This window comes from Bubalus bubalis, chromosome 8 (assembly GCF_019923935.1).
Source record: "Bubalus bubalis isolate 160015118507 breed Murrah chromosome 8, NDDB_SH_1, whole genome shotgun sequence".
Classification (NCBI taxonomy): Eukaryota; Metazoa; Chordata; class Mammalia; order Artiodactyla; family Bovidae; genus Bubalus; species Bubalus bubalis.
Genome location: NC_059164.1, coordinates 34994845 through 35011753, shown reverse-complemented (window position 1 = coordinate 35011753; position 16909 = coordinate 34994845). Strand labels below are relative to the sequence as shown.

The 16909-nt window shown below is 38.5% G+C and overlaps 1 protein-coding gene across 3 annotated transcripts in view; it reads right to left on the bottom strand.

Annotated features, from left to right (window-relative positions):
• The window catches only part of SEMA3D (semaphorin 3D), a 224602-nt gene extending 208179 nt beyond the window's left edge, over positions 1-16423 (bottom strand). For all 3 annotated transcript variants that reach the window (XM_044946569.2, XM_006052907.4, XM_025291019.3), the window contains exon 1: positions 16070-16423. The gene's annotated coding sequence lies outside the window, so the exon portion shown is untranslated. The remainder of the gene's footprint in view (positions 1-16069) is intronic.
• Between the last annotated feature and the right edge of the window lie 486 nt (positions 16424-16909).

The window sequence follows — 16909 nt, the reverse complement described above, 5'->3', positions numbered from 1 at the left end:
ATCTAATTAATTATTTATTTAAACAAAATAACAGTTTGCCAATGCTGACTCAGGATCTTATTTTCAACTCTCACAGCTCTTCTTAATTTTATTTTTTCACTTGTAATTACAAATCCACAAAGACTGATTGCTATGCTAGATGTCAAGGAGAATGAACCAGATATGGTTATACATCTTCACCCTAGGAGCTGGTGATTTGCCAGAGGTATAAAATGAATTTTAAATTAAAATAATTTATTATAAAATACAAATATGTGTGATGGGGAAAATAAGTTACTGAACTTATTTATGTTTTTTAAATTGTTAATTGGAGGAAGAATGTGAGTTTGCATTAGTTTTTGAAATATAGCAAAGTATCAAGACAATTAAAAAAAAAAGATAAAAGGATGAACAGCATGAGAAATACTGGATGCTAAATGTTAAACATACATGAAAAAAAAATAAGAAAGCACTTTTATTTTACAAACTAAATATTTAGCTGAGATTTTCATTGGTTTTTCTTTCCAGTTCTGTGATATCTGCTTGAAAGTTGCTCTCTACACAGTCTCTCCATCCTCTATATCTAAGGATTATTTTCTTAACCTGAAATACTTAAAACTTCCTTTAGCAGGAAAAAAATTCATGAGATATTTTATATCCTGCTGGGATCAAGTCTGACCTCAGACGTTATATGTGGTAAGATGTTACTTGTTGCATAGATGTTAACACATCTATGTTCTGAGAGGAATATAAAATAGTTCTGAGTCAGGCTGAGAGCAAAGTTCACATTATAATAATAATTTTTTGACTATATAACAGGGAAAAATCATGAAATACACAAATAACAAAGAGTAAAAGTCTGATATGATAGCCCTGTATTTCTCTAGCACCCTTATTTCTATTCTCAACACCATTGTGTTAGTCCAGCCCTTATTTTATCTACAAAGCGTCTCTTAGTTGGTCTCCCTGTAAATTATTCCTAGGCTCATCTTCCTAAAATACTAATTCTTGGGTTATTTCATGGTTCAAAAACTTTCAGTGGCTCCTATGTGCCTCCAGTATAAAACCCAAAGTCTGTACCCTGACATTTCAAAGCTTTTTTAACCAAATATGCTTAATGTATATTAGTGAGAAGAAATAAAACTATCAGTGTTGATTTATTAAATAGCCATGGTGTCAGGCACTAGGAGAAATTTACTTATATTTTCTCAATTAATACTCACATGTGTTTTGTATACAGAGCTGTCATTTACCCCACTTCAATATATGAGTAAAACAAGACTGATAGACTTAAATAACAAGTGTTCCCAGATAGTAAATTGTGACTCCAAACTGTGCTGCCTTTCCACCAAAAGATCATTTGTGTGTACAAAAATCACAACTACATTGGAAGAAAGTACATGATGAGATCATAGTAAGAATTTAACCTGCTTATTAAATGGATGATTAATTGCCTTAGACTAGAGTCTACTGGAAAAAGCACTGGCAGAGGGATCAATACCATGAGAGAGGTCACGGTTAATAATTTATGTCTTTCTCATCTAAATAATAACAGAAATGAGGAGAGTGAATGGATCAGGGAGAAAAGTCTGTAGACAGAAAAAAACAGAACTGTGGGCAAAAGGCAGTAAGTGGGAGGAAGAGAAAGGGGAACCAGTGAAAGAGCAAGAGGAGAGAGCCATCAGGCACAACCCAGGAATTACAGGGCCCCCAAAGAAGACCATACATGAGAACCCCTAGATTGTTCCACCTTCTCTGTCTTCAGTCCTGAACTACAGACCTGGAATAGGTGTTACTTTGGCCCTGGTCACACTTTTTTAATGACCCTGAAACTACCCAGAAAACCACTATTAGCCTGGCTAGTCCTCATAAACACCTAAAAGGAATCATTTGAAAATGGAACTCCCTTGCCCCAGCAAAATACTTAGAAAACGAATGTAAATTATCTCCCTTACTTAAAATTTCATCAAGAAACAAGCCAGGAGATTTATAAATATTTACTCACTAAAGTAATAAAGCCAACAGAAGTAAGAGTGAATTTATAAAACCAGAACAAACAAACTAAATTGACACTGGGTTCTAGTTTTTAAAATTGTTTCCTTCTTTTAATTTGCTCTAATAAAATTATCCTTAAGATTCATGGGATAGAAAATGCCACACACTGAAGAGATATATATATATATATATATATATATATATATATATTAATATATATTTGAAACATTTTACATTGATTTACATCTATCTATTTGCAACTATAGGAAATCACTTTACATTCCTGGGATTAGCACTGTGAGAGGCTTTTTAATTATTTAGAAAATATTTAGAAATTATTTCAAGTAAATCTTATTTATCCTATCTCTGAAGCATTTCATTTTCTGTGAAGTAGAAATAGGGTCTTACATATAGTTATTAATATGATATATAAGGTTCATAATTAAAGTAGTAGAAAATAATTTATTAATTATATAAAATATATTGATGAACATTCATAAGCCAACTATGGGAATAGACTAATCTGAAACAATACCAAAAACAGCATTAGAAAAGTATTTTCCCATAAAATAACTAGAACATTATTCAGTTTCACTTCCACTTGCTCAGAAGCTGAAATGACCTTTAAGTTCAATTTCTGGAAAATATCATTGATTAACATACTTGCTGCTTCCACTAGTTATATTTCAGAGAAGGGCCAAGAAGATGAGTCAACCTGAGACAAAGGTTTTCCTTGCATATTAGATTGCTTATACGTAGATGCAGGAGCTACCCATTTGTCTCTGGATTCTTCCTAAACTTACACCTTGGAAGATGCTTCTCTTGGGCAACTTTATTCCATAAGTGCTATACTACAGGTTCCTTCAAGATCCCCTGAAGCTCAACCTTTAGAGAGCAAGAATCCAGGGACCTCTTGGTAGCTAGACCATGGCAGCAAGTTCAGCACCGGTACAGGGTCTAGAAAAAGTCCAGTCCTCGGGCATGAGACTGCACTACAAGAGACTGTCACTGGGCCAATTTCCAAATCCTCTGGTGGATGGAGAGTGAATTAGGTCATTCTGTTTTCTTTCACTCCTTATAAACGGGACTGAAATAGAATATTCTGAAACCACAAAGTAGTGAGAGCATTTAATAAGAAGTTTCAAGTGCAGTAACTGGTTAGCAGAGGTACAGGGACAAGGTAGTGATCAAACAGGGGAAGGAAGCTGAGGGCAGGGGATTAGAATGACAGTAGGCCCACATTGGAGTGCTAAAGAAATATCTGTGTACTGAGTTAAAAAAAGTCAGAAGCAGGGGGATATGAAGGCTGTTGAACAAATCTGTGTTGTTTATTTGGGAATGGAGCACTTCAAGGAATGTGCAGTGTTATAAATCCAGTAGTAGATGGCTAAGGAATGGTGAACTGCTGCAAAATAAACCTGGAAATTTAGATGGGGCACCAAAGGATTTTATTATTTGCTGTTTAGCTTCTACAAGCAGCTGCTGCTTCTGTGACAGCTAGTATTAAAGGGTTCCTTTGCCCTGGATTCTCCTTCATGTCCCTATAGCATAGTCAGTCACAGTATGCCCCAAATGATGTTTCTTTAAACACACTATTGTGCAGAAGAAGGACATGGTAATAGTCAATCCTAAAATGTCATTCTCTTATCTAGGTATATACCTGAAGGAGGTCACCAAAGGACCTTTTTCTGAATGAAATTAATGGAATCCAGCAGATAAGGAACAAGGCAGCAGAATGGTGTGGAGATGTGTGAGAATCTGATCTATGTGTAATTTGCATCATCTTGTAAGGATAATGGAAAGATAACACAGTATAATACAACATTTGATTGTCCTATATTAACCCATTTATATCTCGCAATAACCCTATGAGATTAGTGCTTTCATGAACCCAAGTTAAAAGATGGGAAATGGACATAAAAAGGTCAAGTAACTTGTCTAATCACACAGTTCAGAGGTGACAGAACTAGGATCTGAATCCAAGCTGTCTGCTTCCACAGGGCATAACCTTAACCACAGCACCACATGTTCCCCCACACTTGAAAGCCTCACTTTAAAGTTCCACTAATTAAAGACTCTTTCAGTTTCCAGAGTGATCTCCTTTTAACATATAATGTAGAGCAATGAAGACTAACCCACAGGGGTTGTAGCGGTGTGGTAACGTACCTGGGACCTGAGAGAGAAGTCAGGGATGGAGATAATGCTCTGAGCATAATCTCCATAAAGATAAAAGAGGTTAAGGTGAGAGGATGACATCATTTAAAAAAAGGCTGCAGAGAGAAAAGGCCAAGACTATGAATAGGAGTGTTTGTTTTTTGGATTTAATATCATAAGATTTGATTTGACCCTTGATGATAATGAATTACAGTCACCTACTTCAGGGTTGCAGCCATGGTTTCTCATCTGTATTTTGTCAGTGACTCATATAGCATATAGCAGGCACTCAATAAATACTTCTTGAATTAAAGAAAAGATGAAAAGGGAATTCAAGATGGAAAGGCATCAAGAGTAATATGAATATGTGAAATAACCTTTACAATGAAGGAATGTGTGTGTGAAAAGAACTTCATGAGGAATTATACATCTAAACTAGTTACAAGAGGAAAAAACAAAAAAGGGGTTCTGAATAGAATAATTTATATTCAAGTATTAGAGATTGTGTACTTATTACATACAAGACTTGGTGATATGCATAGAAGTATGGAGAAAAATATCAAGGTAGCAACTACTTGGTCCTTATTCTTGAGAAACTTAGTTCAAGTAAGAGAGAAATAGTTATCGGAACTGAAAAAGATCTTACGGACAGGAGGGCAGAATTTAAGTGAAAAGCACTTTTTCAAGCAAGATTCAATGGCCGTACATGAGGGTACCTAGGGGAGTGGGCACTGGTTTGGGGCCAGGAGAAGTGATGGTAGTAAGAGGCAAACTATCCAAGTGAAATAAGAAATCAGCACAAAGTCCCAAGAGGAAAGAGTAGAGAAACTGTAAGCCCATGTGATTGATGCTAGTCTGTCCTCTTTATTAATTCAGGGAATTTACAAGACTTATTTGTTTTTGCTCATCTCAATATATCACCCACACAAAGCACACTTTTAAACCCTGTTTGTATAAAATAAAGTAATGGAAAAAAGAGAAAGTCAAAATTGTCATTTCTGATTATCAGAAATAACCAAAGGTTACAAAAATATAAAAAGAATGATTGGTGACCATCATGAAGATGATGGTTACATGTTTGATAAATATTAAGGAAAAGCAGATCTGAATGCAATTCTTATTTTTAATGTCTCAAGTGAAGTGCACAGGATATGAGTGACCATTTCTTGTACTCTAAAAAGTTTTGAAATATGGATCAAAAGTACCATTTTCTGGAATGTGAAAAGGCCTATGTGATAATGACAAAACAAAAGAGCTCTAAGCAATCAACATTCAGAGACTTGGAGTAGAGTGAAGTAAGGAATCCCAGGATCTCAGCCCAAGCTCTCTGAAGGGTCTATTGAGTGCACATGTGTAAGCACAGCATTCCTCTTCTATGTAACCTATTTCTGCCAAAAACTTGCCCTTTTAAAAACCTGAACAATGAAGACTCTCTGCCAAAACTCATTACAGTGTAGTCTAAGACAACAATCCCCACGGCGCTGAGAAATGTGAATCAAGTCAAAGAAAGGGAAATGTTATCCTCTCATCTGTATATCCAGCACAAATGCTTTTGAACAGCTACTTTACAGGTGATAAAAGCCTTCATAAGTTGATACAATAATTTCTTGACTTATACTAATTTCCTACTTTATAATTATACATAACTCACCTTACACTATTTCATCATGCAAATACTTTTACAGATAGAACAGTCTGGCTACTTCAACCTTCTAGCAAACTGCTTGGAAAGCAACTTAACACACCAATTTGATCATGATAAGGAAATATTTGAAGCTATAAGACGGAGGCTAGTGTGGCCAAAAGAGTGAATTTTGAATCAGAATATATGTGAAGGATAAAGTTTGTAAGTATACAATTTCACAACTGTTTTAAAAACCTGTCTTCTGATAAGGAGAGTCAGACCTCACAATTGATGAGATTTGAGATGATTATTTTCATCTGAAAAGATTTTTTGAAAATAGTACCTTAGTTATAATTATGTATTCATAAGTCATCAATTACTTGAAAATACATTGATAGGAAGTAAAAAAGGAGTCAATGATAGTCCATGCAAAAGCATAAATTTCACATCTCTATTATGCAAATTATGCAAACCATTTCTAAAGGTTTTGGTCAGAATTTGTATTTCTGCATTCTTCTTTCTGAATGAGTTGAATTACCATAGGCAGGATCTCTCTTGTAAAAAATTGCATTCAATCCCTCCATGTAACAAAAATGAAAACCTTGTACCTAAGATTCCAATGGAAGCCCAGAACACACTAGTCATATTTGATCTGGGTCTTTTTCAGACATTGTCCCTGAATCTCTGGAAGTTCAGTGGGGTATCACCAAAAAAAAAAAAAAGGCCCTTTAGCCACATATTCTGGGACTGGATTCCATGATTTTTCCCAAACAACTTCTTGAAATGTGTTTCTTTCTCCCAAATCTTCCCACCCTCTCCCTCTCCAACAGAGTCCATATTGAAACATGTGTAATATCATGTATGAAACGAGTTGCCAGTCCAGGTTTGATGCACGATACTGGATGCTTGGGGCTGGTGCACTGGGACGACCCAGAGGGATGGTGTGGGGAGGGAGGAGGGAGGAGGGTTCAGGATGGGGAGCACATGTATACCTGTGGCGGATTCGTTTTGATGTTTGGCAAAACTAATACAGTGTTTGAGGTTTAAAAATAAAATAAAATTAAAAAAAAAAAAGAAATGTGTTTCTTTGTGTGCTATGATTCATACAAACTAAAGACAAATAAAAAAAGCATGTTTAAACTTTTCAACCACTGCCACAGTAGAGCACAAATTCAACAGAAAGTTGACTATAAAGCACAGTCAGGTAATTATTAAATAATTATAAATATGAGATAATAAAAAAATAAGACATCAGCATGTATAAAGGTGAAATGACAGGACTTTTAATCCAACTATAAGCAAGAGATTTCCCAGGTGGCACAGTGGTAAAGAATTAGCCTGCCAATGCAGGAGACACAGGTTCGATCCCTGGGTTGGGAAGATCCTCAGGAGCAGAAAACAGCAAACCACTCCAGTATTCTTGCCTGGAAAATCCCATGGACAGAGGAGCCTGTGGGGTTATAGTCCATGGGGTCATAAAGACTCAAGACATGACTGAGTGACTAAGCACATAAGCAAGAAAACTTACTAAAAGGGAAAAAAAAAATCCTTGGACTTTCAAAACATATGCAACCATTTGTAACACAGAGAATAGAAGGAATAATGTGAGTTTTATAATAGAAAGTATATATGAAGTGAGGGAAAGAATTGAAAACACACACACAGATAAAAATGGAAATGGCAACACATATCTACATTTCTGGAACATATATGAGTCTTAATTTCTATGAATTTGAAGGGATATAAAAGACTCCTTAGGTAAATTTTTAATTTTTAAAATAAGCAATGATATGTGTATTATACCTATAACATTTGATATGGAATAATCTTTAACATATTTAATGTAGTAGATGTCCTTGAGATTCAAAGAAGAGAAACAAGAACATAGTCATTGAGCCTTTTTTGGCAACAATTTGAAAGCACAATCATCATGTAGAACTGAAGACATCTGGCACAGAATATGGATCTTGTCAATATCAATAAAATAGCAAAGACTAAAGTGTGAAAAAAGTGTGCCCTCTCTTTTAATATTTAAGGCTGATTTATGGAACATGACTGATACATAGCTTTCTTTGCACGAGAACCGATCACAATGGTGATGTAAAATTTTTTATTAATCCAAGCAATATATTTTATTTTGAAAAATAAGTAATTACAAGAACACTTCAAAATATGCATTTATTATGATGAGATCTATTATACTTAGCATCAACAGGAAAAAAACAGTAGAATAGTTCCACCTTGAACTAGGGGAATAAAGTAAGCATTTAATTGAACAACATTAACCTTTCTGATCAGAGAATGGTTCACCTTTTATATAGTTTCTCACCATGGTCAATCTATATGCTTTCAAGTATAATTTTTACTAATAGATGTTATTTTTCAGAATGGTTTTAGATGCACAAAAACTGAGAAGACAGTACAGAAAGTTTCCTTAGAACCCACATCCAGTTTTCCCTATTATTTTTAAATCTACGATAGATAGAATGGACATTTGTTATAATGAATAAAATCAATATTGACATTTTGTTATTAACTAAAGTCCAAATCTATTCTGATTTTCTTAGTGTTTATCTAATGTTCTTTTTCTTTCCATGGGTCTCACCCAGAACACCACATTACATTTAGTTCATGTCTCTCTGACTTCTTCTTGCTTATAACAGTTTCTCAGACTTACTTTGGTTTTTTATGATCTTGACCGGTTTGAGGAATGCTGGTCAAATATATTGTAGACTGCCCCTCTTTTGGAATTTGTCTGATGTTTTTCTCCTGGTTTTATTGGGGTTATAGAACATATCAAGGGAGAGGTTGAGAAGGGGAGTATTCCTTTCATCCTTCATATCAAAGGCACATACTACCAATATGCTTTAGGACTGTTGAGGTTGACCCTGATCACTTGCCTGAGACAGTCTCTGCTCGCCTTGTTTACTGTAAAGTACTCTTTCCCTTCCTTTCCATGCTGAGTACTCTTTGGAGGAAGTAACCATGCACAGCTCATTTCAGAACTAAGGAGTTACATGTTCCCCTTTCTTGAGGGCCAGATACCTGCATAAAGCGTTTGAAGTTCTACTGGATGGAGTATTTGTCTCTTCTCCTTTATTTATTCATCACTCATTTATATTAGCATGGTCCCATGGATACATATTATATACCTTGGGTTATAATCAATAATAGTTTACTTTTTTTTATCAAATTATTCTAGTGTTGGCCATTGGGAACTTTTTCAGCTGGTTCCGAGATCTCTTTGACATACCCCTATCATTGTGCACATTTGGTATGGTGAGTGCATGTGTGTGTTTGGGACACTTATTTATTTTTTGGCAAAAGATGATCCAGGCTCACATATATTTCCTGCCCCAGTCCTAGAATCAGCCATTTCTCTGAGGATCCCTGGTTCCTTTTATGGGACAGTAATGCTAGAAAATGAGATCTGGGCCCTAGCTGTCACATATAACATTTATTTTAAAAATAAATTTCATGTTTAACCTCAGAATTAACATATATATTTATGTGTAGTGGATTTATGGATAACTTTTTATTACATTTTCTTACTTTATGCTTATCTGTATTTACTGATTTTTCAGTAATGATTGTGAATGTGTATCTGTAATGAAATCATTAATATAAAATAAAAGTTCTTTTAGATGTACACCCCATTTCAAAAAGAAAACACAAATTACTGTCAACTTCTACTGACCTTGTATTTAGTACTGTAAGTAAACTGAGAATTTTGAGGGTTCCAAATAGTTCTTTGAAATGAAGTGTTACATTTCAAAATTGAAAGTGCTCCTCCAAGTAAAAAAAAAAAAATTCATTTTTTACCTTAGAACACACTTCTTTCTTTCATAGAACAATTATTTCAGATATAAACAGCAAATATTTATCTGAAATCAACAATAGCAAATACCAAAATGCAAGAAATGCCTGAATGTCATATTTGTGGACTGGGCTTTAGAAGGAGAGAAAACAAAAAAGAAGTAAAAGCCTCACACTGATTTTATACATTCCATCAAATAAAACTAGATTATTTAGGTATAATTTGAGATTAGGAAGTCATTAGGCACATGTTCAGCTGTCAATATGTCTTTTTTTTTTTTTTTAAAGGCGTCTATAGGACTATTTAAATTAAGAGGGTACTTTTTTTCTGGACATTGCTTTTATGCAGTTCATACATGCTGATGTTAAAAACTTAGACTATACTATTTCTCTGTCTCTTCACTAACATAACTCCAGACAATATTTCTACTGAGAAATTGTATTCGTCTAATTTCTGCTAATCTAATGCTTGAAACTATATATATTTAACTCAGTTACTAGGTACCAGCTATACAGGCTCTGGACCAGCTATATATTTCTGGACCAAATATAATACTATAATAAAAAAAGTACATAATTAGTACAGGAAAATATATTAGACATTTACCTGATGGTAGAGTAATAATATCACCTCTCTATATCTATACAATTTTATTTATTTTCCCTGAAAGTAGTAATACTATATTTCTTCTGCTCAGTAATCTAGACTTGTTTTACTTGACTTTGTTCTTAGTAGTTATGGCCCCATTTAATAATGCTTAATTCTATTTCATTAGAAAAATGCACCAAGTGTTCCCATTTTCCTATGATTTACTAGAACATACTTGAGATGTTGAAGTTACAACATAAAATGTTGAAGTTATAGTATTATGTTAAATACCCTATAGAAGAAACAAGGGACATAAAGTACGTCATTTCTAATTTCTGAAGCAGAAGACCCCATATATTTAAATGGATAACAGATTTAGAGAAACACAAACTCTTCTGTGAATACTTGATCACTTAATTCTACTTATTTTATAGTAGAATTTTAATTCTACTTATTTTTATAGGAGGGTAACATGTGTGGCTTACTGAGCATGGCAAAAGAATGAGCAAACTGTCTAAATTTACCAGCAAAAGATTAGAAGGTTGGTTAAAGAAGTCCTGGTTCATAACTATTAGAAATAATTAAACATTATTATTTACATGGAGATAAAAGATCAAATATTAATGATGATAAATTAAAAGTCACCAAAATCATTTAAAATTTAAATATGAACAATCTATCTTATTACATATTCCGACTTTTTGAAACATTGTCTTGAATAATTTATATTTGTAAATGTCTAATAATTTAAGTATACCTCATTATTATTACTTAAATTTCAAAATAATTTCAATGTGTTGCAGTCTCTTATCAGTGCATTTCTTGTTTGCAGTGAATTTGCTTTAGCTTTATATTTCTTGGGCTTCCCTGGTGGTTTAGCAGTAAAGAATCCACCTGCCAAGGCAGGAGACGTGGGTTCGATCCCTGAGTCAGTAAGAGCCCTGGAGAAGGAAACAGCAGCCCACTCCAGGGTTCTTGCCTGAGAAATCCCATGGACAGAGAAGCCTGGCGGACTACAGTCCGTAGGATCACAAAGAGTCAGGCACAACTTAGTAACTAAACAGCAAAAACGACTTAAAGTTAAGGTGAAATAAGGTGGACACAGATGATGCAAATTCTCATTTCTTAATTGGATCCTTCTAAAAAATATAATAAATTCAAAAAGAAAATAACTTTTTGTAATATGCAACCTTTTACTAAGTATTTTTATAAACCCTATTTCACATGATCATTACACTGCTCCTATATGTTATGCATTATGATAAAACACTCCGCATCTCAACTTTTTTTTTCTGTTAAAGGTTAAAACTCATATAAAAGCAAAACTCTCCTTTCTAAAATCTCAGAGAAAGTAAAGTATAAAACCAAAGAGCTTTAAGCTGATCTTTTATAGGGGACAAAGTGATTCAAAATCATTTTATTAACTGCTTGATAATTAATTAGATTTCAATATTTGTTAAGTATCTAAATATGTTTAGCATTGTACTAACCTAAAGTTATAAAAAGTTAGAGAAGACAAATCCTAACTTCCAGGTCCTTTTGATCCAGTTAGGAATTATAAAGAAAATTGTAAGGAAACAAATGACTGAAAAACTCAGAATATTAGCTTAAAAGGCAGGATGAAGATATAATAATAAAAAGGAATTCTGGCCAAGATTTCCTAGAGTAAAGAAGTATTTTTTAACTAAGTTTTGAGGTAAACAAGGTGTGGGATTAACAAATTTTTCCCATGGTCAGTCATTATTACTGTTATTACTACTTATTTCACAAATATGAATGTTTCTTTTTCCTTCAAGGAATATGTTATCAAGTCTTGAAATATTTATTAATACTTTACTTAGGTTATCTATATAGCTCCAGGTACATATAAAAAGAATAGCTTTTCAAACAGAGCTATGGTTACTCATGTTTATTAAATAAATCATTTATTAATTGACAAGAATTCTATCCAAAAAACATATATCATCAAATTATTATGTCTCCCAAACAGAACAGTAAAGTTCAGTCACATTTCTTTTCCATAATGAAGTTGTAACAAACAATCTGAAGACATACTAATATTCATTAAATCACCACCAATTGGAAAGTTTTCCCCTTGAGATTGATAAGTTGATGTTCTAAATAATAAAAATGGGGATGACTTAACCCAGTAACTCTGTCCAAGCAGAAAACAAACAGAGGGCAACAGAGATATCTGCCAATTCCAGAGGACATCTACAGATAACTTTCAGGTCTGTGAAAAACTTTTGATAGTTTACAAATACCCATGCAATGCAAAAAGACCACAGTATGAGGAATAAGACCTGAGCACCATGAAACATATAGTTTTAATTTAACTCCAACTCCAAACAATATATTTCCTAGTTTTGGAAAAGACGTGAGAGTAATTCAGCCTGGTGACTCAAGTTCAAACCTATATTTAATGTGTTAGCCTGTCACTAGAAACAGTACATGTGCTTCCTCTGCCTTTGTAATTGTTTATATTCCAGACCCTCCCTGACACCAAAAATAATTCCCACTCCCACCCTTACCAGCTCCCTCCACACACAAAGGAGATTGAAAACTTAGCTTTGTGTATAATTTTCCCATGCAAAATTATAGAGCAAATTATCTAAGACTAAGTACAAAGTCTGCAAAAAGGCAAAAGAAAAGATACATAATTATTTCTTTATCTTTTACCCTTAGTTTCTACTGGTGTTGGTTATAGTTCTCTGAAAATTTCAAAACATTTTGCATTGCCAGGCATTTTCCCTTAATCTCCCCTCTCAGAGAGTCAGCAGGAGGGTAACAGGAGTCAAATGATTACTTCTTGCAAGCAAATGGGCCACAGACACAAAGGTGAAATGGTGGTGCCAAAATATGAAGTAAGTTTGTAGGTATCAGGTTGTGAAGGCAGTAAGTAGACTAAGGAAAACTTCATTAACCTCAGAGAATCTTCTCAACATAGCCAAAGGGTTACTATTTGATAAAATGTTTCTTTTTGTTCTGTTTTTCCTGTATAAACATTATTAAATAATTCCCCATAAGGCACAGTGACCTGTATAAATATAAATTATTAATATCATGTACATAAGATTCTTGTTCTACACACTTGTTGTGGACCATACCCATCTTCAACCCTGAATCCCATTTAAATTGTTGGGGTTTTTCCCCTGTAAATTATAATATACAGATACTGCATCAAACTGATCTTAGAAAGGTCCTTTAAGTGGCGTCATGGAAAGCTGCCTGAAGTTCTTAAAAGGTGACCTACATCCAGGTAAAACAGTTCCAGTCTCAGCTCCACCTCTTACTAGTTTACATTTGAACAGAGCAGCTAACACCTTCACATCTCATAATAGCTCATCTCTAAAAGGAAAGTGACTGCTTTGTTTACTCCCTTAACCACCAATACCATTTTTAAGAATTATAATTTTTCTTAAAATTGAAAAAAACCAAAATGGGACACCCCACATTTCTAACTCGGTTTCTTTTCTTTAAAAAGAAAAACTAACTAAACATGGCGAGTTCATGGCTTAATGTAGCACCTTTCCAAAGCATCACATTTTTGACCTACACTTTAAATGCAACGCGTGCTAAGTTGCTTCAGTCGTGTCAGACTCTTTGCAACCCTACAGACTGTAACCCTCCAGGCTTCTCTGCCCATGGGGATTCTTCAGACAAGAATACTGGAGTGGGTTGCCACGCCCTCCTCCAGGGCATCTTCCAGACCCAGGGATCGAACCCTCCTCTCACAATTCCCGCATTAGCAGGCGGGTTCTTTACCAACTAGTGCCACTTGGGAAGCCCTTAAATGCAATACTTTAATTACTGGCTGAGAGGGAGAAAAATCTGATCATAGTACCCGGATAAAGGGACAAGAGACCTTGCTGAGGTTTCAGACAATGGCAGTCACACAATATAGGTTGCTGACTGACATAATATAAAGCCTAGTAAAATTGTGTGTACAAAAAAAAAAAAAAAAGTACTGCTGTTGAGAATATTAATGGTGATAATGTACAAAATACCTAGGATGCAATGTGTTTGTCCCTTCCCTTTTCCACCAGTTTTCCACTTCATAAATGGGCAAATTCCATTTGAAATGTTGGCAGTCCAGATCAGTACCCTTTTATTGTCTCTCAGCTACCTCTTGACCCTATTCTTATCTCTTCCCACATCACCTTCCTGTACTTCCTGGCCTTTTCTCTTCCAAAGGCCAAGGCCTTTTCCCATCTCCCTGACCTGAACCATCACTTCGTAGCCTATCAGCGGCGGCTTCTCTGGCCAGCTTTAGCTGCTAGAACAGGCCTCAGTGATTCTGAGGCGGGACAGAGTTAAAGCAACTGCTGGCTGCTCACACCCAACCCAGACCTTTCCTGCTCATCCTCCTAGCTGTCTGGCTCAGAACAGCAGGAGAAGCGAAGGCAACACAGGAGTGATGACATGTGACTCTCTCCCTTCCCCACCCTTCACATTTTTCTTTCCACGTGCAGAACCCGGAAGGCTCTGACCGCTCTTGCCCCGGCGGTTGCCATGGTTACACAATAGCAGCCCCAGACCCCGGAGTGGGGTCTCATCCAGTCTGCGTCGCCCTCAACCCTTTTCATCCGTTAGGGACACCCTCCTCAACACACACCACGGGAGGAGAATCTTTCCGGCTAAATTTGACTTTCGGTCCCCTCGCCCCTTCTCTGGCAAATGGCACTGACAGGCTAAGGATGGGAGGGGCTTTGGTGGGGAAAGAAGAGTCCTCGTAGAGGCATTTGCCTTTCATTACAGCTTCACTCGGGGCTAAACAGCGGAAAGTTCGCCTATTTAACTCCAGTCTCGGTAACTTAAAATTGGGGACATCAGCGGCCGCAGCTGCTGGGCGCGCGGCTCCGGTCCAGTCCCTTCGAGTCCAGCCTGGTCGCGGGAGCGCGGCGCCTCCTTCTTCTCCTGTCAGGTCCCCTCCGCGCGCCGGGAAGCAAGCAAAGCAACTCAGCCCACGAGGTTGAACTAGGTCGTGAGGGAAGGAGAATCAGGTGATGCCGAAAACTGCCCGGGCGCTTCCAGGGCGGCCCATTAACGCATGAACTCCCGGCGCATGGGGAGGGGTTGGGGAACACCCCACGGGGTTAAATCAGGCGGGTTAAACTCCCGGCAGGAGTCAAATCCGGGCCTTTTCTGAGGAAGCCCAGCCGAGGCTACCGGGGGATGCCCGGCTCCCTTAAGAGTGCGTTTGGCAAGAACCGCCTTTCCCAGTCAGCCAGCTCTGAGGCTGGTGTCTGTTTCCAACTTTGCCCTCCGAGTCTGGGAAGATGCAAGCTCCCGTCAGAAGGAGCGTCACGGTTCCCTCACAGGGTAAAAGGCGTCGACCATCCCTCCCCAAAAGCACCACAACACAAACAACCGCCACGGTCTCCCCGTCCCCTCCCCCACGCGTCGGGAAAAGGAGCGAGCGGGGGCGCAGACGCCCCAGGTCAAGTCCTCCTCAGACGGTCCCCACCGACGCGTCTGCGAATGAACCTGCAGCCGGGGGAGCCAAGGGGCACGTTCAGAAGCGCTCCCGGCCGCCAGCGTCCCGGAGGGAACGAGAACGAGCGAAGTTCCCGGGCGCGTCCGGGAGGAAAACTTTTGCCCGACTCGGGCTGAGGAGACTGCGGCGGTGGTGGCGAGTGTGGGGGCTGCGCCCGCCGCCACGCTGTCCCTGTGCCGCGAGCCCGGACCGTCGGCGCCTCAGCGCCGGATTCTCCGTCTGGCCCCCGGCGGACCTATTCCTGTCAGCTCCGGAGACCTCTATCCGTCCCATATAATGTTCCGTATCTCCCAGCCACTCTGTATCCTCACTTCAGACCCTCGGCCACCCCCGAATCCAGTCATCCCCTACTGAACAACGCAGTTCCCAGAGCACCCTCCCACAGGAGCAGCAGGTGACCCGAAACCTGCCTTACCTGCCGCGACCTCTTCTCTCTCTCCCTCGGTGCCCGCTGTCTCTTCAGGAAGAGAGGAAGGGGATGCAGGAGGTGCGCGAGCGAGGCGGCGACCCGGGACACCGGCGCGACCTCCTCTGAGCGGCAGCGCTAGCTGAGCCGCGGAGCCGCGGGCGGCCCTGGTGGAGCGAGGAGGCTGCGGCCACAGAGGACTGGCCGGGAGGCAGGGGGCGCTGCTGACCCCCAAGCGCCCTGCCGGAGCGGCGCGGAGCCAGGCACCAGCTGGAGCTGAGGGGAGGCGAGGGTGGCGAGGAAAGGCACGCTCGGAGCGGGAGGCCGGCTTTTAAGTTTGTGGTGTGACCGCAGCAGCTGTCCCGGGAGAGACTCAGTCTTTCTAAAAAGGGGATGCTCAAAACGCTGGGGATTACCTCTCCCCTTCCGATCTCCTCCCCCAGCCCTTGGCCCCCCCTTCTCAGTGCGCACGCCAGTCCTCCACAGCGTGCAGAAGTCCATCCCCGTCGGCGCGCGGGCTGTCAGCAGCGTGGATTAAATGTAGCCCCAGCCGCGCTGGGGGATGTTTTTCCGGTCAGGGCACTGTGTATGTAAAGGAACTTCTGACGTTTGAACCCTCGCCTCCGTGAATTTAGGGCCTGTTTATTGTATACCATGAAGTCTCCAAAGACTCCCCGCGGAAGAAACAGGACAAACCTTGTCTCAGAAACTCTAGGACTCTAAAAGAGTACCTGTGTTCCAGTCTGTAAAATTACGATCCGCTGTTACTGTTAGTGGCCTTGAAAGAACTGGCCTTGAAAGATGAGCGACAGAAATCAGCCCACCAATAAAGGGCTGGCACCGAGGGAA